At 40.5% G+C, this 26,807-nt stretch overlaps 1 protein-coding gene across 3 annotated transcripts in view; it reads right to left on the reverse strand.

The window, feature by feature from the left end:
* The window catches only part of TENM2 (teneurin transmembrane protein 2), a 1,369,797-nt gene that overhangs the window by 652,841 nt on the left and 690,149 nt on the right, over window positions 1-26,807 (reverse strand). Inside the window, exon 1 of one of the 3 annotated variants that reach the window (XM_084535362.1) lies at window positions 22,515-22,701. The exons of 1 other annotated variant lie outside the window; for it this stretch is intronic. The gene's annotated coding sequence lies outside the window, so the exon portion shown is untranslated. Of the gene's footprint in view, window positions 1-21,746; window positions 22,091-22,514; window positions 22,702-26,807 lie in introns of those variants that run through there. One more of the 3 variants, XM_084535363.1, reaches the window with a different exon arrangement.

Raw genomic sequence — 26,807 nt, forward strand, 5'->3', positions numbered from 1 at the left:
ACTGCACTCTCTCTTTGCTGATGAGAGAGGTGGAATTCTTCATAAAAGTACTGCTTCTGAACTTAGTGCCATCCACTTTCACCCTCTTCATCCCTTTCATCTCATTTTGGTTAAGGATGTCGATTTTTGTATCCCAATATGTAAGACTGTCACATATATTATGCACTTACTGGAATGTACAGCTTAACTAATACCATTCCAAGTCTTGAAAACATCATCAAGCATTTGTTAACCTTTCCTTTTGTATTTACCATGTAAAGCTTCAAGTTCAAGGTTGCAGCCCATCTTTAATTCTATTAATATTACAGGAAAGCAGTTCTGGAACATTATGGCCCTTTAATTATGAAAAATTAGTAATGATTAGCATGGCTGTATTTCACAAATAAGACTGTGGTCTTACTTCTGCAAGCTGAATCAATAGTGTTCCTGTAGAATTTGGTTTGCTAAATCCACCGGAGTGGAGGGACTTGATAATTCCCTTTTAAACCTACTTTTACAATTTCCCAGCTGTCTAGTTCTCTACATTTGTCATGACAGAAAAAGTTAAATTAAAAATTCCAAACCATCACCCTAGGGCAAAGCCTGATAGAAAAGTGTACAGCAATATTCTTTAAAAACAGTAACAAAATATATCCCAGCACTATAGAGAAAACAGACTGTAATTTTTCTGTGTGCATTTACCACCCTAGTCCTTTTTAATAGATGCAATTTTCATGAAATCTAATCACAAAGCACAACTCAAATGGGTGTCTCATAATATTCTTTTTTTTAAATAGTCTAATTCAATTGGTCACAGCAATGGAATCTCATATTCATGAAGGCATTTGTTTAGGCACAGAGGTTAGATGTCACATCTGTGATTGATAATGTTTGTTTTGTGCTCTGTTTTTCAATAACTCTTCACTTTAAGCAGCATTTTGCCTCTAAACAGGAGTGGGTGTAAGGACACTCAGCATAATGGAATGGGCCAGGTTTAATTCCCTTAATCACTTGGTCAGGGCAACAGAATTAACTGTCCACATCTGTTCCCTCCGAGTGCACATGCTTAGTTCTTCCTCTTATGCAATAAAGGAGTGCAGGGTCAGGATGCCACATCTACCCTGCCTCTTCCTCTAAAACAGAATCCACAGAGAAAACCCAGACTGACTGTGGATCAACACAACTGATTTTGGACCACAAAATACTTGTGATGTGGCAAGACAAACTCAATTAAAAACAAACATTAACCAACACAAATAAAAATAACAAATAAATAAATAAAAACACAGCCCAACAGAGCTTAAGAAAAAGAATTTCTACAAGGACCACAGAAGATCTACACCAAATAAACAATACCAAGATACTACAAACCACTAATAAAATGGTTGCTTGTTGAAGGTAGTCTTGATCAACCACTGAAAATGGAGCTTAACTGTACTCATAGTTAGGGGCTCTGTTCAGGCAAACAGATTCATAATAACCAGTTGAACCACAATGGCAAAGATGATATTCAACATCATTAGTCACACGGATAGAGAGCTCCGGCTAGCTGCTCCAAGTCCAGGGAGGGTCAGATTGAAAATAAAATTTGAAAAGGTAGCATTTTATAATGGTAATTAATTCAGACGCATTAGTTTGTGTTTCTGCCTCGCCTGTGAAACCCTGTGTTTCTGCACTGCTGAAAGCAAGATGATGGAGGTCAATTGTTCTAAGCCCCTGGTATCCACAAAATGGTGATTACCATGGTGCTCAGTCTCAATCTGGAGCCAGTAATGAGCCACCTACACTCACCCACTTTTGACATTTGTATCAAATACATGTATGCTTGTTAAAGGATGAATGGACACAGAATATTAAGTTCAGGAAAAAGTAATAATAAAAAAAAAGGAGTTAATGCTGTGAAACAAACATTGAATCACCAAAAGGGGTGGGGAGGAGTCACCAACAGCCAGGTAAGACTGTGCTTTGTTCCCTGTCCTAACAAAGAGTGATCTTGGAGAAGGTGACAAAAACAATTAGTTTTTAGGAACAGCTGGACTATTTTCTGGTAAAAGAAATAAATGATTTCTCAAGATAAAAAAAAATATCCCCTCCTTTAAGACCAAGGGCTTCCCAGTAAATTCTACATCTCACCACAAAGCTGCTCCCTGTAACAGGCATCTCGAGACATACAGTATGCAAAAGGACAGACTGTCAGCAAAGCCTGTGGCTCAGCTGACAACAGGAAGGTGAGGGAGACCTGCCTGAAATAAGTTCATTAAGAACTGATTAAGAAGCTTTTTCCTCACTTACACCATTTGCAGAAACATTCGTGGTATTGTGTTTGGATGCTGTGACTACTTTCAGTTGGCCTTTTGTCCTTTGTCTGACCTGAGCTAGGGATGACTTCAAGATAACAGGTTAAACACAAAATAATCCTCTCTCAAAGCTGCGGCAGTCCATGAAGTGAGGCAGGAGGTAAAACACTTCTTACCTTCCTGGTTCACCGAATCACACAGTGTAATCCACAAAACCAGCAACTGAACGTGCCTGCACAGGAGCTCTGCAGCCGGGGAGCAGGGCTGAAGCAGTCCAGAATCATGCCAGAGCCCCCAAATCCCTCACTGAGTTGTCACATCAGCACCAAAACCTCATCCTCCTGGTAACTGCTGCTGGATTCTACACATGCAGAACCCAAGACAACAGCACTTCAAACCTGACTGTGGACCTCTGATGTTATCACTACAGTAAATAATAAAGAAGTGCAAATGAGGATAATAATATTGCTTGTTTTACATGCAGAAGGTCAAGGAGCATGAATTAGTTACTCTCCTGTGTAGGCCACTGCTGGCTGTCTGACGGGGAAGAACAGACTACAAAGGACACTGTTTCCTCTCTCCGAGAAGCAGAGACACGTGGTGCTGTGATTCTGCCTCGTCTCTTCCACAAGCGTGCTAACAGCCAAGGAACGCGTAGGAGAAAATAATCAACTACTGTCTGGAGATAAGCAACATATTATTTCTCCAGGGAGCAAGCAGGGGAACTAGGACACAACAGCTGTTTTCAGTCTCACAATTTCTGCCTCGGACTGTTCCTGCAACATACATTGCCCTACTACGGATTGAAAGGAATAGCCCGTATTTATAAATACAGAGAGATACGTAGATATTTGTGGCTGTGTGCATGTGTGTACCTGGCTGTACTGAAAAAGTAAGAAGAAAATATTCTTCCCACATATGTTAATGCAAAAGTAAGGACAAACTATCCTTCCCACATACACTTAGTTCTAAGTGTGTCTGCTAGAATATTTTTGTTTTAGAAAACAGATTACTTGATCTTTGGGTCATGTCCTTACTGCATTTAGCAGTAAGGGGGGAAAAAAAAAAAAAAAGTACGAATGCAAATGTAAGTCGTAGAAAAAACAAGTATTTATCTGAATTTTTAAACAGTCTGGCAATTTCTCTTCTCTGTTACCTACTATAATATAGAGAGCACATAAAATGGAAAAATATGTTATGAATGCAAATCCACTACAAGTGAATGTGTACAGAAAGAGAATTAAGATACTAAGTAAAGTCTAAAATATTTATTCAACCAGCACAAGTGAAAAGTAATGTCCCAAAAAGTAAACACACTTACCTAAAACTGGTTTAACAGGTAAGTCAAATCCTCTGACCTGTGTATTTTTGTACGTTGATCTAAAATTAATCCAGAAATGGTGCTTGAAACAACAGGTTTTCAAAAATGTCTGTAACAGACATTTTTTGAAACTTTGGCTAAAATATTGTGATGTGTACCTAAAAGACTAAGTGATACATTTAATAGCATTCAGTCATCATATAATTACACACAGTGTATACAGCAACCATTTAACGATGTAGCTAAGCCAATTTAGGACAATATGCTCATCCGCTAAGCTATTACAGCTTAGAATGACGTTCTTATCCACTTTAAAGTTCAACTTACCATTAATTGTTTAACACTAATAGAGTTCTGAATAAATACAGTCAATGAATTAGAATGCTACAGATAATTGTAATTAATGTTGCTGTGTGTAAAACTCTATTTTCATACACAGTAAGATAGCAAAGAAGATGGCTTTGCATTTTGCTAATGAAGTTTGAATTATTTTATTGCAACAAAACTACTTACCACCACCATCTTAATCCAAATTAAAAAAAGAAAATTTAGATAAAAATTAAGAATTAACAAAGAACTTGTTTTACAGCAGAATTATTCCTACTGCTGTTAGTGAGCTCACAGCAAGTGCATCTGCAAGATTTTCCACATACGTATATATACAAATGTATATGTATACATAAACACACAACTTTTCAATAACCCTGATTTGTATCATTTTCCAACTGCAATTTCCTATCTGTTACTTCCCAAGCCTATGTTCTACCTGTTTCTTTCCAGTTTCTATATTCAACTTGAATCTGGGGGAAAACAAACAAACAAAAAAATCAAAGCCAAATAATACAAAGGATTTTCATCTTTATCTATCCGCCTGTATCTCTTGGTTATATAATCACAGCTGTAATCTCTAGCAAATGTAGACTCAATCAGATAACACAATAATGCTGGGGAAGATCTTTCAAAGCTGTGATCTGTTGTAGACTCTAAACCGACTGTTTAAGCCTCAAAAAGTTTCCATCAAATGACCAGATGGAGATGCAATCATTCAAATCTTCTACAGCAAAGATGAGTGTGGTTATACCTTGAAAAATTAGCTTTCCAATATTTATGAGATAAATGATTGAGAAGAAAATCTGCATGAGAAGTTTTCTCATATGTTTCTCCAAAATTATGCATGAGTCTGCACTGAGATATACGTTCTTTGGTCAACGGAGTACTCTTTTGTTTTCTGTTTTGTGGATCAAATCATTTTGCATTTCCTTTGCGAAAATTAAACTGTGAAGTTTCCTTGTATACCGTGACAGCATAAGCATTTTTCTGCCTGCCAAATGTTCTGTTGACATCTGCATGTCAAGAAACATTGTGTGAGATTTTAAAAAACAGCTTACCACATCAAATATGAAAGCTTTGGTCAAGATGTGCAATTTCACCCAAGTTTACACAAGTTGTAAGCTAATTGAATTAAAGTTGATTTGTTCCTCCTGCATTATACCACATTATCTCATCCACAGAATCAAGGGGCAGAAGACTAAGGGGAGTCCTGTGTGTCTAAGACTGAAACCCAGAATATAATGGCGAGCGCTGCTGTCACCTGCTTTATTTCTACATACTATTAACAAGTTGAAAGGAGTGAAATGTTGCCACTGAATAGTAAAATAGAAAAAAAAATATATGGTACATAATGAAGTTACTTGAAAACAGTAACGCTTATGTGAATTCGAGTCACATAAGCAAAGATATCCTCCAATTAACGGTGAACTTGGTCGATAGAACCAGAAGCAACATACCTCAAATGGAGGGCTTCTAATGGATCTCTATAAAGCACAGACTATAATAGAAAACACTTTATCATGGTATTCACAGTTTCTAGCTATGGAAGGGTTGCAAGCTACCAAGAACTGGTTCAGATGCAGCCTTACTTCCTTTTAGCCCACAGGCTAATACTCAGCTAACACTTGGCAAAGAACACAGGAGTGATGACTTAGCAGAAAAGAATCAAGCACTTAGAAAACACAAGTAGACCCAGCCTTTACAGTTCATACACAAACAGGCAAGTCCAATTTTTTTGCAGTGTTTTATTTAATACTGGATTTAATCCATTTTCCTCGGGTCGAGGCATTGCTGTTTTCCATATATTTAGATGCAACACCAGGTGTTTGAACACCTCTTGCTATGCATTCTGAAGACTCCACATAAGGCTGCTCATCTCTATTCAGCAGTGTAGAAATCAAAGCTGACTTAAAAAAAAAAATTCAATATTGCTATCTTTTTTTTTTTTTAAGCATTATGAGATAGGCTCTTTGAGAACATATTTTCTGTGAACTATGAAAGAATGAAAGAAATCCGTAGTACTTCAGTCTGAATCGCACATAGCATTCATATTCCTTCTAACTACGTCTTTCTCCTTAACACCTTTAACCAAGGTCCTAAACCACCCACCTTTTACGACCAAGCTCCTCCAAAGTTATGTGCTTTCCATGCAAATTTTAGATGTACCTGCAAGTGGCTAGGATAAAGAAACACCAAATTTTCTTCAGACCTGTCAAAAGACATGACTGCCCGTGCAGTTAGAGTTCTAAGTCCATTCATGGTATTTGCTACATATAACAAATCCTTTGTGAGAGAGAAACCATAGCTAACTGGAAGCCTGCACGTTCAGTTGTGGAAGGGTATGAGACTGCAGCTAACTGGGCACCAGTATTTCAATTATAAGAACATGCAATGATTTAAAAGCCCACTCCCCAAAAATACAACAGTCAGAGTAATAGAATAAACCTCACTTCACCATAGCACAGACCTTGGAAAAGCCACAATTCAAAATGACAGTAGATTGAGATCAAGTCTGAAAGTTGATACTGTTCAGGAAAGGTCTGTGACAACATGCTTTGGTTTAACACGTTCATCCAGAATACCTCCTATGTCTGATCTGAAAAGTGTTAAGTGCATATCTAACCATCGTGTGTACTCTCTGCACTGACTGTTGTCAAAATACAAGGTATCCACGTCCAGACAGATAGAAATATCAGAAACAGAAAGGCTATTGCATTTGCTCATGTTCTGTCAGCTTGTCACAGATTACAAAATGAAAAATCTCTTCTCATGTATTAGGAACCTGCTCTTAATTTCTCATACAGGATACCCTACCAATAAAATGACGATGGACAGAACTACTGCCATCAACTGAGAGGAGAAAACAGATCAGTTCGATAACAAGGCTAAGAATTCTGATTCAGCATAATCCATTCACTTCATACTTCACGTCACGGATCCGTTAGTGGGCTAGATCCACAGCTGCAGCATGACAACGGTTTCCCTTATGACAGCCATGCATTAGTAAAGCAGCAGAAACCAAAGAACAGGAATTGTGCTGTCACACAGAACTAAACAAAGCAGTTCTGCACCACCGGTGTGGGGCTCACGCCGCACTAGCAGAAGGTACTACACAAGGACATCGTGCCATGCAGTTGGGCTTCTACATGCCTTGGTTGTTAGGAAGTAGTATGAACTAGATCTTAACAGACAAAAGCTCTGGAATTTTTTGCATCACAGTGAAGAAAAATCACAGAGATTAGGACCACCATTCAGAGCCAGCAGTCCCATTACCTCCACACTCACCTGCACTCCTGCCATTCTGCCTGGCCCCAAGAATTAAACACACCTTGCATCAGCTATGAAGTCGTAAACCTTCTGTGCAGCAGCTAGGCAATACACTAACTCCCTCTTTAACATCTTACCTCAGAAAGTTCCATGAGCACCACACAGAGCTATTAACACAAGAACTATTCCTTTCCAAACAAGATACTAGATAACTTCAGTATTACCCACAACATAACCAAGAATTTAACAGTCACGGCCAAAAATAATCACTACATTGAAGGTATATGAGAAATCTCTTAGAATAGGTTTTGCCCAAGAAATGTATACTGTAAGAGTATAACAGAGAAGCAAATTAATAAGACAAATGTTTCAGAGAATGAGAAAGTAATAAAGCTTTAAGAGTCATTCTTTTCTCTGAAATAGTAAATTTAAGACCTGCAGTCCCTATCATGTATGTATTTGCCTAGTTTTGTTACAGCAGTTACATGCAGCCTAATGAGGTCTACAGATTTTCTTCACAGCAGTTCTAACCTACTTTACTTTTTTAAAAAATGAAATATTAAATAATATGCATTGGTAGTAAAATCATGCATTTTACTGTACTTTGTACTGCATTGTGTTTTTTTTATTATCATTATTTTGGAAATAATACATAACCCCCTTCTCAAATATGCTGAAGAGAATTTTTCAGATCAGTCATAGAAGTTTCTTAATATCTCATGAGGATTAGGATGTTAAAAAAACAAACAAACAAACAAAAAAAAAAAAAAAAAAAAAACAACAAAAACTACCTGCACTTCTTTCCAATTTACAAACATGTGTCCTAAAATGGTAAATAATGAAAAAGTTCAGATACAATATGAATTACTTAAGTCAATAATAATTCTATAAGTTAAATACCTCCTGTTAACAAAAATTTGTTTCAGACTTTATCCTAGATCTTAATGGACCAAGTAAATCACACATTTAACTCTCCACGCTTGCTTTTTGAAGGAAACGGTATGTATACATGTATATCCTTCCAAAAGGTAAACCAAGTTATCTCAAGACAGGAAAAAAGTAACAGCCTATATGGTGTTGTGCTTTCTCTAAAATAGATTCGGAGCAGCAAGGATTTCATGTGAGACTGTCTGCTGAGCCTTCACTTGAGCTATTCATTTGTAGTCTTACCTTCACTTTAAATTACTGACACACAGGAATAGGCAGCTTCACTTTTTCTTTCACTATCCAACATTTTAGACTAAAAAAAAAAAAAAAAACAAAAAACAAAAAACAAAACTTATTCTGTGTTTACTTTCCATCACTCAAGGAAATAATCAGTTATCTAATGCTTAATAGATTAACGTTGCTGCTATCATAACTAGGTCATCATAAGAATCAGTATGCTGTACAAAAAGTGTACTTTGCAGGTAGCTAATGGAAATTCACTTAAGTATACTACAGGAGTATCACTAGCTGAGGACAAATAGATGAATGATTCACAAATGCAAATGAGAAAAAAATAATCTACAAAAAGAAAGCACATTTGGGTTTTAGCCACAATTTAGCAAGTTGTTACAAGATGTTCCAAGACGAGACACATTCCCTCCATTGCCCTTGTAAAGGCGTGTGAACTGTGTAGTAGATAAGCCTCATCCACTACCACAGATCAATGCCAAAGGCGCACCTCACAAAACATGCAACAGCTGATGCTACTACAAAACAAGCCAACTCCAAACTTACAAAACTGAACTTCTTTTACACAAATGTTAGGTATTTTTGCATCACTAAGTTCTTGATTTAGTCATCTACAGTAAAGACGAAGTTGAAAATATAGACTAGGTCTAGAGTAATGTGTTGCCTCTGCAACATGCCACTGCATTGCGTGTGATGGCTATTGAACCACCAAGTACAAGTTAAACAGCAAAATGAGACTTCACACAGTTCTGCTTTACCTGTCAGATCCTCAAGAACACCATCTCACCTACAGTGTCTGAAAACTGAACCGGGCTTTGACATTATACATCAAGCTAAACAGCATCAATTCTCTTCTGAAGGAGCCTAACAGACTAGGTCTGTTCTTCCAACAAATTCACTAAGATATGCCTAACGATCGTAGCTCTACCACTGGTGGCAAAAGAGCCTGTTTAACAAAACCTGAATAAATACTGCCACATTTGACAGATTTTAAAGCTAACGATTCAGCAGCCATTTGCTATCTGACCTTCATTAGAATTTTTTTCGTTATCATGTTGCAAAATCTATTACATTACTGACTGAAGCTATTAGTCACTAGGAAGCCACATCCATGTTCCCCAAACTGGGGAATCATCATTACCATTAATTTCAAAGGAAAGCATTAAAAGAGAAATATTGAATATTTTACCCACTAATTCCACTGCAAATTATATTATAAAAGCAGACAGGAAGGTTATGCCAGCCTGGATGATCAGTTATTTTTTCTGAACCCTTTTGTTTTCTAGGGAAAGCCTGAATAGTACCTAGGGCATCAGGGGATACCTCGATGCAACTCAGAGCTCCCGGTGGCTGCAGAGGGCACCTGTTTCCGCATGTACAAATCTCGGCACTGATGCAGTAAAGGGAAACAAGGGAGAGGCAGGGCATCCCCTCACAAGGCTATTACAGATTAAATCTTTTATCTTACTCCATTTCGTATACCTTTTAGGGACTACCATGAAGACTTTGCTCCTACTCACATGATTTCTTTATGATCTAAAGCATGATCTACTTCTCTGTGCTTTTATTTCACATCAGGATCATTTACCAAATAGGAACGCTTTCATTTTCTTTACAAGGTATTTGATGTGGTCTCATTACCTATTCAGGTGATACTGCTATACCTAGGATACACAATGCCAGATCAATTGCCTGGAATATGCAAATAGTTATTAGTGCAAAATTTCAACTGCAGAGCTAGAAGGTTGCTATAGCACTTAGAGAACAGCTCAACGAAACAGCCGTCTTATGATCTTAGCCTCTTTCCATACATTAAAGGGAAAACAGTTAATATCCTTAACAGGAAAAACAGTTGAACAAAAAACACAATAGCCCCACCTTGTAATCACAATGCTTATTGTATGCAAGTTCCAAAACCCTAAATGTGCATGTATGCACAACAACGTATCTATATACACAAACTCCATCTCAAATAGCACTTGAACCACTAAAAAAAAGTCTGGTTTTACCAGTCTTAAATCACCCAAGTTTTCAGTTTTCCTAACTCAAAATACCAGGCAAGTAACTTCAAAAATACATTAAATTTCCATGATACCTAGTCAGAATTAAAAAAAAAAAAAAAAAAAAAAAAAGGGGGGGGGGGGAAATGATAGAACTGTTCAGACACATCTATTTCCATTACTAAGTGCTAGCCCAGTACTTTGTAGGACAACCTAGCCAGGAGAAATACCCATAAAGAAGTTTACTAGTTTGCCCCCTAACTGCAAGTCAGTATCCTATCAACGTAGGCAGATGCTTGTCTAGTCTGTTCTGTAACAACAGTCACGGTGAGGATTTCGCAGCCTCCTCAGATAAAATATTTCAGTCCTTGACTATCATTTGAAACAGATTTTTTTTTTTTCCCTCTAATTTCTAACGTCAGTCTCACTTGGTGAAACTGATCCAAGCCCCGAGGAAGTCCTAAATGAGAGCAGGGTTGTACAAGGTGCACATGAAGCTGTGGCAACTGTTGAAAAGAGCAACTAACCTTTCTGGGCTGGAATTCCTGCCTGGCAATGAGAAAGCAGAAGGATGAGAAGTTCTGAGGAGGAAAAGCCCTTTGGAAAAGAACCTCAAATCTAATACAATTAGAATTTAAAGCTTGTTGAAGAGCTAGCTAGCAACTGGGGAGCTCAGTTAATAGTTTGTATATGGCTACATTTTGCATGCAGTTACCATGACTTTGCCTCTGTATGTCATGGCACTATAAAGAGAAGACAACATTGTCCTGGAAGCAAGCTTTAACTGTAACACACACGAAAGATGGAGGGTGAAACAAAGGAACAAACACACACAAAAAACAAAACAAAACCAAAAGTCTGTCTCCACTAACAGAGAAAGAAGCTATTCTCTGCTAATAGAACTGTGCAAATTCATCTTGCAAGGTCTTGAATAACATATATACAACAGACATAGAGATTTCCATCTATAAATTGCAAAAAAAGCCTCCAAGATACAGCATATTCAGGTTTCCCAATGATAAGCTTGCCATGGAGCCACTGCATTCTGTGCACTGTTTTCTTGAAACATGATTAATGGATTGAGTCATATGAGAACACTGAAATAGTCCTTACCAGGTTTGTTTCAGGCATAAGAGCAGCTCTTGATATTCCAAAGCTTCAGCTTTAGTCAATACAGAACTTTAGAGGTGGTGAGGAAATGGAAACCAAGAAGACACGGAATATGCCATTCAGATTTCAGTGCTCCTACCCATCTAGGAGAAGCAGACATGCTCCCGCATTACACCACTGGTCACCCTGCATACATCTACCCCGCTCACCGCTTCTTGGAAGATTTCAGTCTTGCAGGATTTTAAAGAGTATTGCTGAACTGGGCGCTCATTATTCTACTGAACCTGAGCCTGGGTAATTGAATATGGTCCCGTCACATGCTAAAAGGAATCGGTGGGCAGGTCACCTAGCTTCCACATAGTTTAAACATAATATAGCTATGTTAGTTATTTTAGAATACTCTTAACCATGGTCAGAGTAATCACAAAGGGAAAAGATAGCTTCTATAATAAAGCTGTTTATCTGAAATTAAAAATTGGATTAATATTTTCCCCTTGTACACTACCGGAACCTCATCCAACTTCTATCACCTTCCAAACCACGTTCTAATTGAAATATTTTCATTAAAAAAAAAAAAAGCATAAGGCGCACAAACCTAAAGACAGGCATCTTTCCACAAAATTGATACATTTCAGACAGAAAATTCAATTCACAAACAAATATACAACAGCAGGTCAGGAAGGAAAGCACAGCTGTTAAACTGGGTAGGTGAAGACTAACCAGCAGACTTTTGTCCACTGCTAAGAGGCAGCAGACCTAGATCCTAATCTACAGGACCATAACAGCCCTTTTTCTAATTGGAGAATGAACCCATTTTTCAGTGCATTAACTAATTCTGCATCTTTGCTTTCATTGTTTAAAAAGAAAAAAAAAAAAAAAGTGTAGTTTCTATGTTACAGAAAGCTATTACAGTTTTACCATGTGAGCAAACAGATACGTTAAATAACTGCTAAGTAGAGAAGATGAATAATAGCTCTACGGACTTCCACAGTAATCGAAGTAGAAATAAACATTCATTTATAACATGTCGCTTTTACCTATAATCTGCCAGTAATAGACTCAAACAAGATTCCATACACAATGGAAGAAATGGCAGCAAGTATTCATACAACTTCTGACAAGAAGATAATTAGTCAACAACAAACATTAAACTAGACCTGCAAAACTTCCCATCAATGTCATGGCTGAGAGTGGGGCAAGAAAGAAAGGTGGAGAGGAGAAACAAGAGTACCATCCAGCCAAGGAGATTGCTTTTAGGGTCACGGCATAAACTTGATAAATTCACCAGCCAACACAGAAAGCATTATTTTAAACAATACAGTGTTGCCTACCATGACTTCTAACATAGGTGGACCTGTTCTTAATAAATCCAGGGATCTATAAATCAAACTGCTGATGGACTGAGTGAACCAAGTCACATCACCCTTGCTCGAGGAGCTTGCAATGCAGCTGCACCATCAGTAAGCTTACAGCAGGCAAGTGAGGTGAGAAGACCACAGCAAGGCAAAATCTTGATCCACACTACACTAACTGGGCCCAGAACACAAAGCACAATGGCCATACTTCTTCCAGCCTGCCATACTTGCAAGTTGGATTTTTTGTGGGTTTTGTGTTGTTTTTTTTGTTTGTTTGTTTGTTTTCAAGCAAGACAAGACAGAGTAACACACAGCTGCTCTTTTACTACCATGAGAGTCCATGGTTTTCCTTTCATTTGCACCACCTGAATGGTATATAGCAATCTTAATCCAAGTAATAAGTATTACTGCTTTAACTTCCGCCATTCCTCGTGCAATGTGTGCTGCCAGGCCCCATCTTTTTTTTCCTGTTCATTAAGCAAGAAAAGCACTTTGAAACAATGGAAACTTGCCTCCCTACCCAGTTAAAAAAAAAAAAGTAGCTTGCATAAGCAAGGTTTGATACAGAGTCACTGCAGTCATTGAGACATCCATTAACTTCAACTGCCACAAATTCCAGCTTATATATAAGTGTTTGTTGCTGCTTATTTGGAAAATAAAACTTGTTAGCTATAAATGATAGTGGGCCATAATACTAGCACAACAGAACCTAAGTACTAAACAGCATTTCATTAGCAAAATTAAAGTGACATCTAATCATCTTTTAAGTTTCCTTCTTTAAAAGGCATCAATTAATTTAAACTGCAAATGGATGACAGTGGGAAATCACGTTATAGCAGAGCTTGCCTTAAGCAGGTGATCCTTCCTCACACACGGGCATCTGAGGACGAACAGGACAGTAATGACTGTTTATGGGATCAGATCATGAAATTCAGACCTAGCTATTCCAGGCTGTATTGCCTTCCTATCTTTGCAAATTTAAAGAAAATCTGGCTCTACAATTTCTAGGGATATGTTATTTGTTTTCTTGGAAATTGACTCAAGATTTTTAAAATACTGACCAGGTTTCAGCTTCAGTGGGGCTAATCCAGTCTAAGTATACAAAGGATTTATAACACCTCCTCCTAGGGGTCAGGTGATTTTCAATATTCAGAAACAGTCAGGTATCTAGGGCTTGATAGAAAACCTTTGGCAAACAAAGGCAGTACACAGCAGCAAGCATGACAACTTTTGAGGAGTTCTAAACCCCACACCTCGTATCACTTCTCCTCCGTAGAAAAGAAGGGAATTAATAAGTATTGTTGTTGTCTCCTTAGAATGGCACCAGAGGGAAAAAGGGAATCATCGTCTACATTGGAAGCATCAACAGCATCTGAGTTCTGACCTCCCCCCAGAAGACTGCTGAGGCGATGAGGATGTTCTCCCTACAGTTCTCACTACCCCTTGTGCAAAGAGGAAGGGCCAACTAGAAACTGGCCTTAAGCCAGCTGGGGTACATTTATAAATTTTCACCTTGTAACATAAGCTAACATCAAGATCTCCAAAACTGGCAGTGTATAAACACCCCAGTACTTACCCAGCCAATGCAAGTGATGGGTAGAGAAAGAATATGAGGAAATGCTTAAGCTACTGTGTAAAAGAATGATCTATTAAGGGCTTGTATTTCAGACCTTTTGAGAAACACAGGGGGGAAGTGATTACTGCTCCTTTAAAGGAACAATGCAGGAAAAAGAAAGGCAATATAAGCCTGGAGGTAGCTGCCAGCTGAACTAGAGGAACCTATGGAGGCCCCTAGGACTGCTGGAAAGATGGAAGAAGGGTTACCGTTAGGTAATTAGAGCTTCAACTGAAGAATAAATACTCCACAGGCAATCCACCGGTTCTTCTCACCTCTCACCACTTCTCTCCAGCTGTGACAGCTGCTTGTGAAAGTGAAAGGGAAGGGCTCTCTAATTCAACTCATTAGCTGGTAATCCTCACTGGTGGTGCAACAAGGAGCACGGTACCAGGAGGAGCCGCCAGCCCCTCTGTCACCCCCAGGAGCTCACTTTCAGAACAGAAATGGAGCCAAGGGCCCCGAATACCAGTTTGAAAGAGAAAATACACATCCCACAGCAGCTGACGCAATATTCAGGTCACATTTTTCTGCACTTGTCTCCTCCTCCCTCCTCTTCATGCCCCAAAGGGGGAGAGATGGCTGTTGTGTAGCCAGGCTCCAGCTGCAGGAGGTGGCACCTTTCTCCAAAGTGATCCCAGAAACAGGAGGAAGAGAATGCTGACAGTCATCTACTGTGAATTCACTACCACAGCTTTTTTTTTTTTTTTCATGACAGTAAGCTAATTTACCAACAGGAAGCATGCTGGTTATCAATGTCATGATCTGAAAGGGACTTTTTCTCTCCTTTGCCCATCCACGAAACAAAGTACCATGAAGAGATTTCCACCCTCCAGTGGGCCTATTTTAGAAGGAATACTGAAATAATTGTGACTTTGATTCCCTAAAAAAATACTTGAGTGAGTTCTGCTGCACGGTGAGTCACTTAAGCATGGTCCTGAACAGTTATGCAGTTTTCTGCAAAGGTATGTTCTGTGCAATTTCACTCACATCATTTCTCAGCCCCAACTAGGTTCCACAGAAGGAAGGAGATGACAACGTTGTGGATTTCAGTCTGCATCCCTTAGCAAGCAGGAAAGCTGAAAGAAAGGCAACCATACAGCTTATTCTATATTCTGCAGCAGGGGCCACTGGTGTCAGCTAAGATTTGCACTGGAATATTATGTACTTGGGTAGTGGTTAACAGAGCTGTGACCTCCAAACTCAGCACTGCACTGGAGACTCTCAGGCTGCTCCATGCCCACAACAAGGAGCTGGAGGGAAAGGAAGGAGAAGACTTAGGTTAGTCTGTGCTGGGAGACCACTAAAGCCAGCTCGCTTTCAGCAAAAAAAGGTTTAGTTCCTGTTGTGACCTATCTTATACACAAATCTTAGTTATTTTGATGCTTTATACTGATGATTAGTAATAATCTGCCTTACTGTATACTTCTCATACATACCGCTTGGAAAGACTAAACCACTAAACATAGACCATTTATTTCAGGTGCCTTATCTAAAATTCCTAGATTCAGATTTCTTTTTCTCAAGGATTTTCAACAGACACAGAAGCATGATCAACTCCAGAGGGACATTAAGAAACAATCATAAAGGCAGAAGGCCTACAGGAAATTTTGAGTATCTTATGTGTACCCACTCATCTCTACAGTCGACTTTCTTCAAAAATCTGGTCTCTACTGCTTCATTTCCAGCTTCCCTGAACAGCTTGCCAATGTTCCTTAGCTGATATTTAGGCCACGCTACCCTAAGAGAAGTAACCGATCAAACCCGTGCACCACACACATCATCTGTATCCTAACTGCTGGCAGACCTTCACGTGTCACATGAATGCTCCGGGATTATTAAAATTAGAGATCCACTTTCATGGTACCAGTGTGTTTACTTACAGGAATACAAAAACTATCATGTTTCAACTCACTCAAATATTTAGACAAGTCTTGGTTTATATAAGAAATTTCCCTGTGATTGGGAGCAATCTGCCCAAACCATTATTTTTCCTGTGTGATTCAGTAACAATGCCTTTGATTTTGGTACCCAGTCAGCTACACTGAAGTGGAAGAGAAAACTATTTCCCCATCCCTGTATGGACTTAAATTTTTTTTCAGGTTTTCATGCAACACTGGTATACCATCTCTCTATCATAAAAAAAAAAAAAAAAAACAAAAAAAAAAAAAAACTGGCAATTATAAAAACATTTTCTGTGTCAAAACTATGTGGAAAAAAAAAAGTTACAAAAAATGCCTAGAAAAGAAAACACCCCTGAAGAGAAAATTCTGCATTACTGACCGTACTCTTGCCAACTCCAGATGGGCAATGATTTTCTGGATGGCCCTAAGCAAAAAAACAAAACCAGATGCACCAAGAACCTGCATACACGTACACTTAAACCTGCCCTCTGTGTAAATATGAACTAACATGAGAAATTATTTTCTCTAACAGCCTCATTATTCAGAAATGGTGCTCACTAAGGGAGGTATCTACAGATGACAGCAGGACTAGGCAAACAGCATGCACTGATGGACACCTTTAATGAAATTTGGTTTGGATTTTTTTTTTTTATATTCAGTATACTTACATTAAACTGCATAGCACTTGTTATAATTTGGTTCAAAAATTAATTTAACGTAGCAAGCATGAAATGCTTCATATTCCTTTCTAGAAAGTACACAGTTTATTTACCATAACGCATTCAATATTTACGAATGCTACTTTATTTCAATTGCTACAAAGCCAATGCCTCATTTTTCCCCCAGAATCTGATTCCAGCATAGTATTTCCTAGTACTTTGGCAAGGCACATGCAGCAAGTAAAGCGAGCTTTATTTTCAAGATAAAGAATCTTTCCTCTAGTGTCACTGTTATATTTCATAATTAAGTATTCTGCCTTTCTAAATACCTGATTTTATTTTTTTGCTTGAAAAAGGTATTTGCTACCTTTTTAGTATGTCATACAATGGTGGAGCACAAGACTGTGATAACTCTTATTTCAGAGTAGATAGCTGTATTTTAAAGAGAGATTAGAAAAGCCACTAGACAAACTATACTTGCAAAACGTTTTGGAAAAAGCTTTTACTTATATTTAATAGAATATGTTATGCTTTACTATTTTTACGTGTGTTTACACATAAACCCTATCCTACTACGGAACAATGACTTCAGAACAGAATTCCTATAGCTTCCATGCATTTATATATGCCTTTTTAAACTTCAGATTTCCATGACATAGTCTACATGTAGTACTGTACAGACCGTTCAAAACCACAATTCAAACAGCACCAACATTGTTAACTTCTTCAGCTTAGGAAAAATGACTTTCCTAAGCATTTTTCCCAATAAGTAAATACACAGGGATTCTTACAGAGCTAACCATGGAAGCACACACATGGAGACGGCTGTTTGCCTTGCTACCCACACGCAGTGATGTCCATCATGGCTCGCAGTCTCCAGGTGCTGTGCTACATGCTGGGAGGCCTCACCTCATACCTGCACTAGAAGCTTCTCTGGGTCTCGCAGGCTCTGGTTCAAAAAACAAACACTAGCTGATGTCCCTGAGCCTACAGAAGGCTCACATGAACACAGATAAGCCGGAGAGGATGGTTCTGTACTTATCCCTTGCCGCTTTCCCCAGGAAGCAGCACACCAGCAGAAGCCCTGACTCCACTCCTCACGTGTGCAGCTGTGGTGCCCGGGTGGTCGGCTGTGGGTACAGCACTGGCTTTCAACTGCTGCCTCTCACCTACGTCACATCAGACCGTCCACAAGGATTTTACATACAGGTGGTGTTTCCTTACTTTTAAGAAGTCTTTCAGTGATATGTTCATTAACTATTGTGATAGGCTCACATATGCCTGCAAATGATTGCTCGTGCTTTCCTTGCCTGTGTGGTCTGAAAAACAACAGATAAATCTGGAGACTTCAGACGAGCTGAAAGCACTGAAAGGGAGCTACAATATACCTGAAGCTCATACGAAAATCCTCCAAGAGCAACCACGGGTGCATTCTAGACAATTATAATACACATTTGTAAATCTAAAGGGTTACAGTTTCTGTTTTGGCTAACTGTACACATTTATATACCAAAGAAGTCCCTGAAGAACAAAACTGGAATGAAGAATATTACCCAGAAACAAAAAGGGTAATACCTTGTTCTTAATTTCCCCATAGCACCCAGCTGGCATTCATAGATTAAAATGAGAAGACAAAGACACAAACACAACACAAACTGAAAAATTCACCCCAAAGCCAAAAATCCCCTGCCTCATTGCAACTTTGCTTTCCATTAACCAGACAACAAAATACACATTCTACAAAGCCTGCTTCTGACTTAAAGACATGTGACTTAAGATCATTTTTTTCCTAAACTATTACCCAGAATGTGTTTGAATACTGCCACTGGCATAAGGCAGTGGGTGCATCCCGCATCTACTCACAACTTGCTCAGCTAACCCTAAATTTATAATCCAATGTTGCATGGCTTGTTGCTAAAACCTTGTAATTACATTCCTATATGGAAGACTACTAGGTTATTAGTGCTCCTCAATAAACATCAAAGGAGATAATTTATTACAATTTGGCAATGACTGTCAATAAATTCAACCCAAAGTAACCTATTTTAAAAGATAATAATAATAAAAAAATAGTAATATCTAAGCTTAATATGCTTCCTGCTTATCCGTAAAGTCTATTTGATAATATGGAGTTAGTCAGCTAGGTGGATTTAAAACAATGTATTTGGAAGTTGAACAACTATGAGATCCCAGTGCAGACCAATAATTGTGAAGCAAAATTCAGCTAACAGGGGATGCCCCAGTGCATCTTTTAAATCCGTATGTGGATTAGGTGAGACTTTTTAGCAGAAAACATTTTATTTTAGAATATCCTTGCTGTAGCAGCTCAGCTAAATGAAACCTGTGACTCTGAATAAGGATCAGAACACGGGGTTCTTTAAGGCTACGGGAACAACCAGGACATAAATTTGGTCCATTCTGTGGCTGGAGCAGTCAGACACAGGCAGAGTCATTTCATACCCTACCTCCTACATAAAGTACAAGCACAGAGTACACGGGCTGTTTTGTGCAGTAAGAAATGAGCAAGATGAGTCACTCGCTACCAGTTGGTGAGAAGTCTCTGGATGTGACACCGCGGGTCACAACGTATGGACCAGTCCTGCATATGTTTAGTATCATCAAAACTACCTTTTCTATTGCAGCACTACAAACACAATATGAAACCATTCTTCCTGATAAATACCTTGTGAAATTGTAAGTAAAATATAGTTTAACAGCCTGGGGAAAAATAATGCCATTTTCATTACATACTGACCTTCTGAAAACAGAAGTCAGAACTAAAATATCTCTGATCAGTTTAGTAGAAATTGATTTAATTTATATTCTCAGGATGTATTTACTTCTATGCACACTATGGATTAAAAAAGAAAAAGCAAAAAGCAGACTTTTTAGAAGTACCTATTTACATAATAATTTTCTTTTACTGAAACTACCATTCCAATAAGCGTTTGGTCTTATCTTTAAGCACGGACTTTAGTGGTGCTGCTCCTTCTGCCAAAAATGTTAAGGATTGAGGGACTAAATTCACAGTAAACAGCAAACAAACACAAAACAGCTTTTCAAACATCGGCATATTGACTTGAGTGGTCTAACAGTGGCTTGAGCTTTGTCTCCATTTAATATGACCTTCGGTTTAGTTTGACCTCTCAGGCAAGAAAGTCTAGACATTGACCTTGATTGAACTGAATGAACATTTTCCCTTTTCTATGCCGTTCTGAGTAATTTAGGCACAAGATCATTGATCCAGCTTACACCCTGACTTACTCTAACAGTAATATTCTGCACAAGAAATATCCTTTACTGCAGAAACCAAAATGACAGTATTTGACGGGAATATGCCAGAGCCATGACCATAATATATCACAAGATGATATATGTTGCTGTTTTTCCCAGAAATAAAAATGTTCTTTAAAAAGGCACAGAAACTTGACTATAAGCCCCCTCAAATCAATGTTCCTACCACTATTAATCTGTGTGACCTAACAAGAGCAAGTACCTCCTCTGTTTTCTCAAGCAGTTCTTTGACTTTTAGTGCAAAATATTGAAAATATAGTTCAAGTTAATTAAAGGAAAAACATCACTAGTGATGTTCATGTGTTAATTTTTCCCAAGCTACATAAACAGTTGAAATCTTAGTAACACAGAAGCATGATAATTTTACTTTCATTATCCACATTAGAAATAAGCACCCAAAGAATTTAAAGATTATTGCTTTCATATGAGCAGTATTAAGAAAGAAATGTTTTAAAATAAGCAGAATAAAAATTCAAACATGATCCAGATCAAAACTTCTTTTATTATTCTTATTATTTGAATGATGTGCTGAACATGTGATAACATTTGAAAAAAAATACTGCTGTGAGTTCTTGGATGATGTTGCTAGGACAGTAAGAAGCCACAGCTAAAAAACTTTTTCTCTCAAACTGATTTAAAGCCCAGAACTCCCAGCTGGCTTCCTGCATACACGACCACGTAAATCTGCACAAGATACGAATACTTCTCATTTATTACTCAGAGACCAGAAAGCTCAACATAAGGGCCAAGCTAAATTCATCTTTAACCTGGTTAGTGATTTGCCGATACACAGGAAAATAATGCACAAATGCATTGTTTGCACACATTTTAAGCCTTGCCAATGCAATACCGTCTACCTTCAGACCGTCAGCCCCTTGTAAAAATCCACTTTCCCTGGCCCTTTACATAAGCTCCTTTGCAAAACACCTGCCATCATGAGACACAGCAGAGATTCGCCCTCCTATCACATCGGGATGAACTGAATTCTAATACAAACATCTTGAAGACAGAATCACCTCTGCCTGCATTCTTCTGAAGTTTGAAGGAAAACTTTCAGACCGTACAACGAAGGCGGACTATTACGCTTGCATGCAGTAACCTCATTAACAGGTGCTACCACTTCTTCGCCAACTCTGCCCGTAACATGCAAGGACTGCGCTTCGGAGCCACACGAGCTGCCAGACAGTGTGCCATGAAGTGCTCCAGGAGGCTGTTAGATAACTACACATGCTTATTGACAGCTGGTATTCCGTAACGGTTCAGGCAAGCCTTATTTCCTCAGATTGCTGCATTACTGCTACTTCTAGGCTTCGCGTCTCGAAAACGCACGCGTTTTGAATTTCCTCGATCTCACACACTATTTCTCCCACACGCCTAAACCTGCGATCACCACAAATCCTCCAATTCCACGCTCCCGCACTTCAGTTCCGCTACTATACCTGCGTGCTCCGCGTCAGCGAGGTTCGGTCCATCTCCACAAGGACAAAGCACACACCTCACCCCCGGACACACGCACACGCACACGCCGGGGCTGCAGGCAGCAGGCAGGCAGGCAGCAGGCAGACAATGCCCGGCTCAGCGCCCCGAGCAGGACGGCTCGCTCAGCACCGCGGCGAGGCGAAGCCGCCCGCAGCGGACAGCGGCGCGTCCACACGGGGCCATCCTGACACCGAGAGCGGCGGGCGGGGGGCCGCGGAGTTGGGAGCTCCGCCGGCAGCCTCGCAGGTGCCTCGCCGGGGGCTCCCCGGGGTGCGGGGTCGGTGCCGGGCTCGGCCCCTCGGCGGGCGGCTGCCTGCCGCCGTCCTTCGCTGCCAGCCCGCGGCACTGATGCAGAGCAGCGGTTTGGGTGGGTTTTGTTGGTTGTTTTTTTTTTTTTTTTTTTTTTTTTTTTTTAATTCCCTTTCGGAATACAAATGCACGGCGGCTGGAGCGGCGCTGGGGGCTGAGGCAGAGCCGTGCGTGCTCCGAGCACGGCTGGAAGCGGGGGAAATAACGGGGTGGGGGGGGGGGGTACGGACAGCGGCGGGAGGAGGCGAGCCGGCGGCCGGGAGCTCCGCGGAGCGGGGCGAGCGCTCGGCGGCGGCCCAGGGGGGCGAGGAAGGGGCCGGGAGCGGCGGCAGCGGCGGCAGCAGCCCCGGGTGCCCCCGGGCAGCGCCGCGGGGAGGGAGCGGGGGAGAGCGAGCGAGCAGCGGGGAACGGAGCATTACCGGCGGCAGCAGGAGCAGCCCGACAGCCTCGCAGCGTCGCTGGGAGAGAACTTCGCGCCGGTGCGGCGGATTCCTTCACTGCCGAGGGACACCCCCCGCCTGCTCTGCCTTCCCTGCCTTCCCTCCTTCCCTCCCCTCCCGTCCCGTCCCTCCCCCCGAGGAGCGGCGCAGCGGCAGCAGCCCCAGCCCCAGCCGCCGCCCCCCGGCTCAGCGCGGAGGAGCCGCGGCGGAGGGCGGGAGCGCGTCCCCCGCCAGCCCGGCCGCCCGCCCGCCCCGCCGGCCGCCCCCCTCAGCCGCCGCCGCCGGCCGCGCCGTGCCCGCAGCCCCGCCGGCCGCACGCGCCGCGGCCGCCAGCCAATCCCCGCGCCCGGCGCCCGCAGCGCCCCCCTGCCGGCGGTCGGGGCCGCTGGGCTGAGGGGGGGCGCCCCCCACTCCCCGCCGCGGCCCTGAGGGGAAGGCGGCGGCGGGCGAGGCCGGGCCGCGGGCAGGGCCCGCCGGGCTTCGCGCCGCGGTGCGTGGTGCCGGCGCACCGGGTCTGTCCTTGTCCGCCGCGGAGCCGCAATGAATTGTTAAAAACTCGTCGCGCGAATAAAAAGCTGTGACAAAAATCGCCTCCCTCTTTTCTGCCCCGAGTTAGAGGTGTTTGGGCAAACTGTCGGGCAGTTGTTGACTAAGGGAAGGGTTCTGCCGTCACCTTCCCCTCAGTGAAGAAGCCACAGCTTACCCCCGGCCTCCGTTCCTCGCACAACACCCATCCTGTGCGGCGATACCTCAATACCACACGGAACAGTTTATCTCTTCTGTAATGCACAGTTAAGAGTTGGCTCACACCTAGTCTTAAATTTTCCCCTCCCCTTGTGCTACAGATCAGTGAAAGCACCAATGGCACCTAAAAAGGAGCACCAAAGCAACGTCGATTAGAAGACTAGAGAACGGCAAATGGCTAGGCACAAGCTGGTGTCAACTATAAAACTTAGTGGCAAGGCCAGGAGGAAAGTAGCAACTTAAGTCTGTCATGATACACAAAAACTGCAGTAAAAGGAACCATAGAGATGGGTAATGCACAGCAGCAGGGCCTTCTCTATCTGCTGGCAAAACGTAACAATCTTCATGTCTATATTCCATAAAACAGAAAACCTGTGTTGAGAAATTAAGTAAACGAGACCACATTGGATTACTTGTAGCTGGGAAAAGCATACTGTAAATGTCTGATTAGAAAGAAACTACAGCAGACTTAATTTCCTGACTGCAGCTATAGTTTTGTAATTGTCAACAAAGAACAGGAGTTTTAAGGGGCAATCCAGAAATCAGCAGGGAAGTATCTCTCAGCTTTTCAAGGTTAATTGAGAAGAGGGGATAGTGGAGCATACTAGTAGGGCTTGGTAAATTGCATGCAATGCTGTAGCTTGAGGACTGCATTTATTCACAGAGGTGAAGAACATCCACGTAGCCACAACTTCTCCTGGTCTCATCTTTTTCTATGGCATTTCACAGATTTCAAGATTTGTCCTTGTCTGAAATGCTGCAGACTACATTTGAACGTAATATGCACAGTGAATATGCACGATTCTGCAGAGAGACTTTCACATAGAAATACTGTGATAGTCATTTTACTGGAAATAATATCTCTGCTTGAAAATAAACTAGACTGCAAAAATGAATGTTAGAGATGTATTAAAAAGATGGTTGCCGCTAAGTAATGACTTGTCCCTGTCAGGATGAAAAACTGAGAATTACGCTTAGATGGGAAACAAATCTTGTCAAACTACATTTTGATGCAACGCAGGTTCTAGTGGAAAAAAAGGTAATGGAATGTCAGTAAGAGCAGCCCATAAAGCATGTGCCTTGATCCTTATGATGATTAAACAGAAATTAGCAAAAAGCCAAGTACACTTAGCCCATGCAATCTAAAGATATTTGTAAATCTTCCTCTTGTAGGAGGAGTGTTTCTAGCAGTGATACAGAGAATGTTTCAAAGCTACTTGATGTCTTTATCAGCAATTTGAGAGAGAACAAATGGCTGATTAAACGCCATGCAACAAAGATTTGTTGATGGTCAATTATGATGGATATAGGTTAATGGCAGAGACCAATCTAGACGCCTTGGTAAGGTGGCCTCATTTGTTCAACAGAAATGTTGAAGTCAAGGTCAGGTATCTAGTAAAAAAGAATGAGGTTTACATTTCAAGTTGGGTGATTGTTTCCTGGAAGACGGTTTACAGAAAACAGCGTTAGTTTGTCCTGATGAATAACTGAATGCATGCTCCCACTGTTACACTTTTGTAAAAATGACAGGTGTGAGTGAAAGGGTAGTTGAGAGAATAACAAAGCAAAAATAAACAAAAATTACACATCTAGGCATTATTAGAAAGACCAGTGCAGGAACACTGGCTTCAGGTCCACAGTTAGGCTAAATGATATCCATGTAAAAATGGTAATTTCTGAGAGAAAACTTAGGGCTGTTAGAAGGATAACCATGTCTTCTCCCAACAGTGAGAGTCTTAACTAGAAAACAAGGAAGCCATGCTCTATCTTTTGTTCTCTACTCAAATTAATCTTGAAATCTTTTAGATGTGGTGACATAGCTTCAACAGAAGAGAACTCTGCTCCCATCCCTTTAATCTAGTGGTAAGGGTACTCTCCTGGGAATGAGAGGCATGAGACTGAATATGCATAAGGCTGAGGAGAATAAACCAGATACCTCATTTATTGCGTTAGAACTCTGTATTAGTACATAAATGGTGACCACAGGCTACTCCTCCTCTAGCATGTTTTAAATCTTTTACCATTGTTTAGTTCTGTAGAGGAAAAAATGTAAGCGCCTACCTTCAAGGACAAATTCCAAGTAGTGAATCCCGATAACATATTTATTCAGATGCTAGCAAAGTGCCCAAAGAATGGGACTACAGACCTGCCTTGTTTCCTGTTGGCTATATATTTAGTGACTGCTCCATGCATGAGATGCTTAAAAGGTGGGGCTGTAATGCACCACCTAGAACACGCACGCTTTCTTAGATTCAGCCCTAGCATCTCTGGAGTCTCTCTGAGTATCACCTTGTCACTTACAGAGCCTGCTGACATGAGAACATCTCATCCACCTTCTGAAAGGCCGTGGTTCTCTTCCTCACACTTCTTTGAAAAATTGCCCTTCAGCGTGACTTGAAAGGAAAGGAAAAAGGAGAAAACAAAAAAAGATTTGCAGTTTACAAGAGATAAATCCTGGATGCTTGTCCCCTTGCCTTTTAAGCATGTGCTTGAAGTTGCTAACCTGGAAATGCTGATTTTTCCACATGTTCTTAAATATCATTATTCCTCTAACAGTATGTAACTGTTCCACCAGACACATTGCTATAACTTGATGAAAACAAGCATAATTAAAGACAGTTTCTGGAAGCTGACACTATATAAATGTAGTGTACAATGAAGGTGAAATTTTAATACTGCAGCTAATCAATGACTGGAACATTTTGCCTATGGAATGTGAATTCTGGGTTGCTTGAGTCTTTATATAGAACTGAAACAGTTTTCTGAGAGATGTGCTTCATCTCAAATGTAAGTTATGGGATTGATGGAGTGGTTATTTGGGTCAAGTTCAGGTGAAGTTCACTGACTGACATTACAGAGGAGGTCAAACCAGACGATAAGCATAGTTTTTTTCCAACCTTATAAGCTATGAATTGTGATATGCAATGACCCACCATAGCAATGTAGGACTCAACTCTTCAGAATGAAGAGAGGGCCTACCTTACTGAATAATGCCTCTTGAATACTTTAACACATTGTAAACACAATTGTTTTAATTAATTGGTACAATTTTCCACGTTTATTACATATAATAGAATATCATTGGTTGCACCTGTTTTAGATGTCCCAATTTCTTTCTTAATCCTATGCCTAAGATTGCATAGTAAGAAATAAATCCTCCAAACAGTTGTGTGGACTATAAAAAAAAAAAAAAAGGAAAAAAAAAAAAAAAAACACAAAAAAGAAAGAAATACACCTGGGAGTATCTGTTCTAGGGAAGTAACCACATAGTGGTACCACAGTGGTACAGGAGAAACATCTGAGTATCATGCAGTGAGCTTCCAACAAAGGAGGAGGGAAAAGATACAGAATTTTAACACACTGGAATTACCATCTTTAGTAATACAATAAATGTGATGCATGTTTGACATTAAAATAAGAGAGTTTGTGCCACCATTTAAATATTGCCAGAAGCTGTCCATAATTTGTCAAACAATAGAAGAAAAAAGTGTTGAAACTGTATTAGTATTTTGAGGTAGTTTCCAGTCC

The sequence above is a fragment of the Aythya ferina genome (assembly GCF_964211825.1).
Source record: "Aythya ferina genome assembly, chromosome: 14".
Lineage (NCBI taxonomy): Eukaryota > Metazoa > Chordata > Aves > Anseriformes > Anatidae > Aythya > Aythya ferina.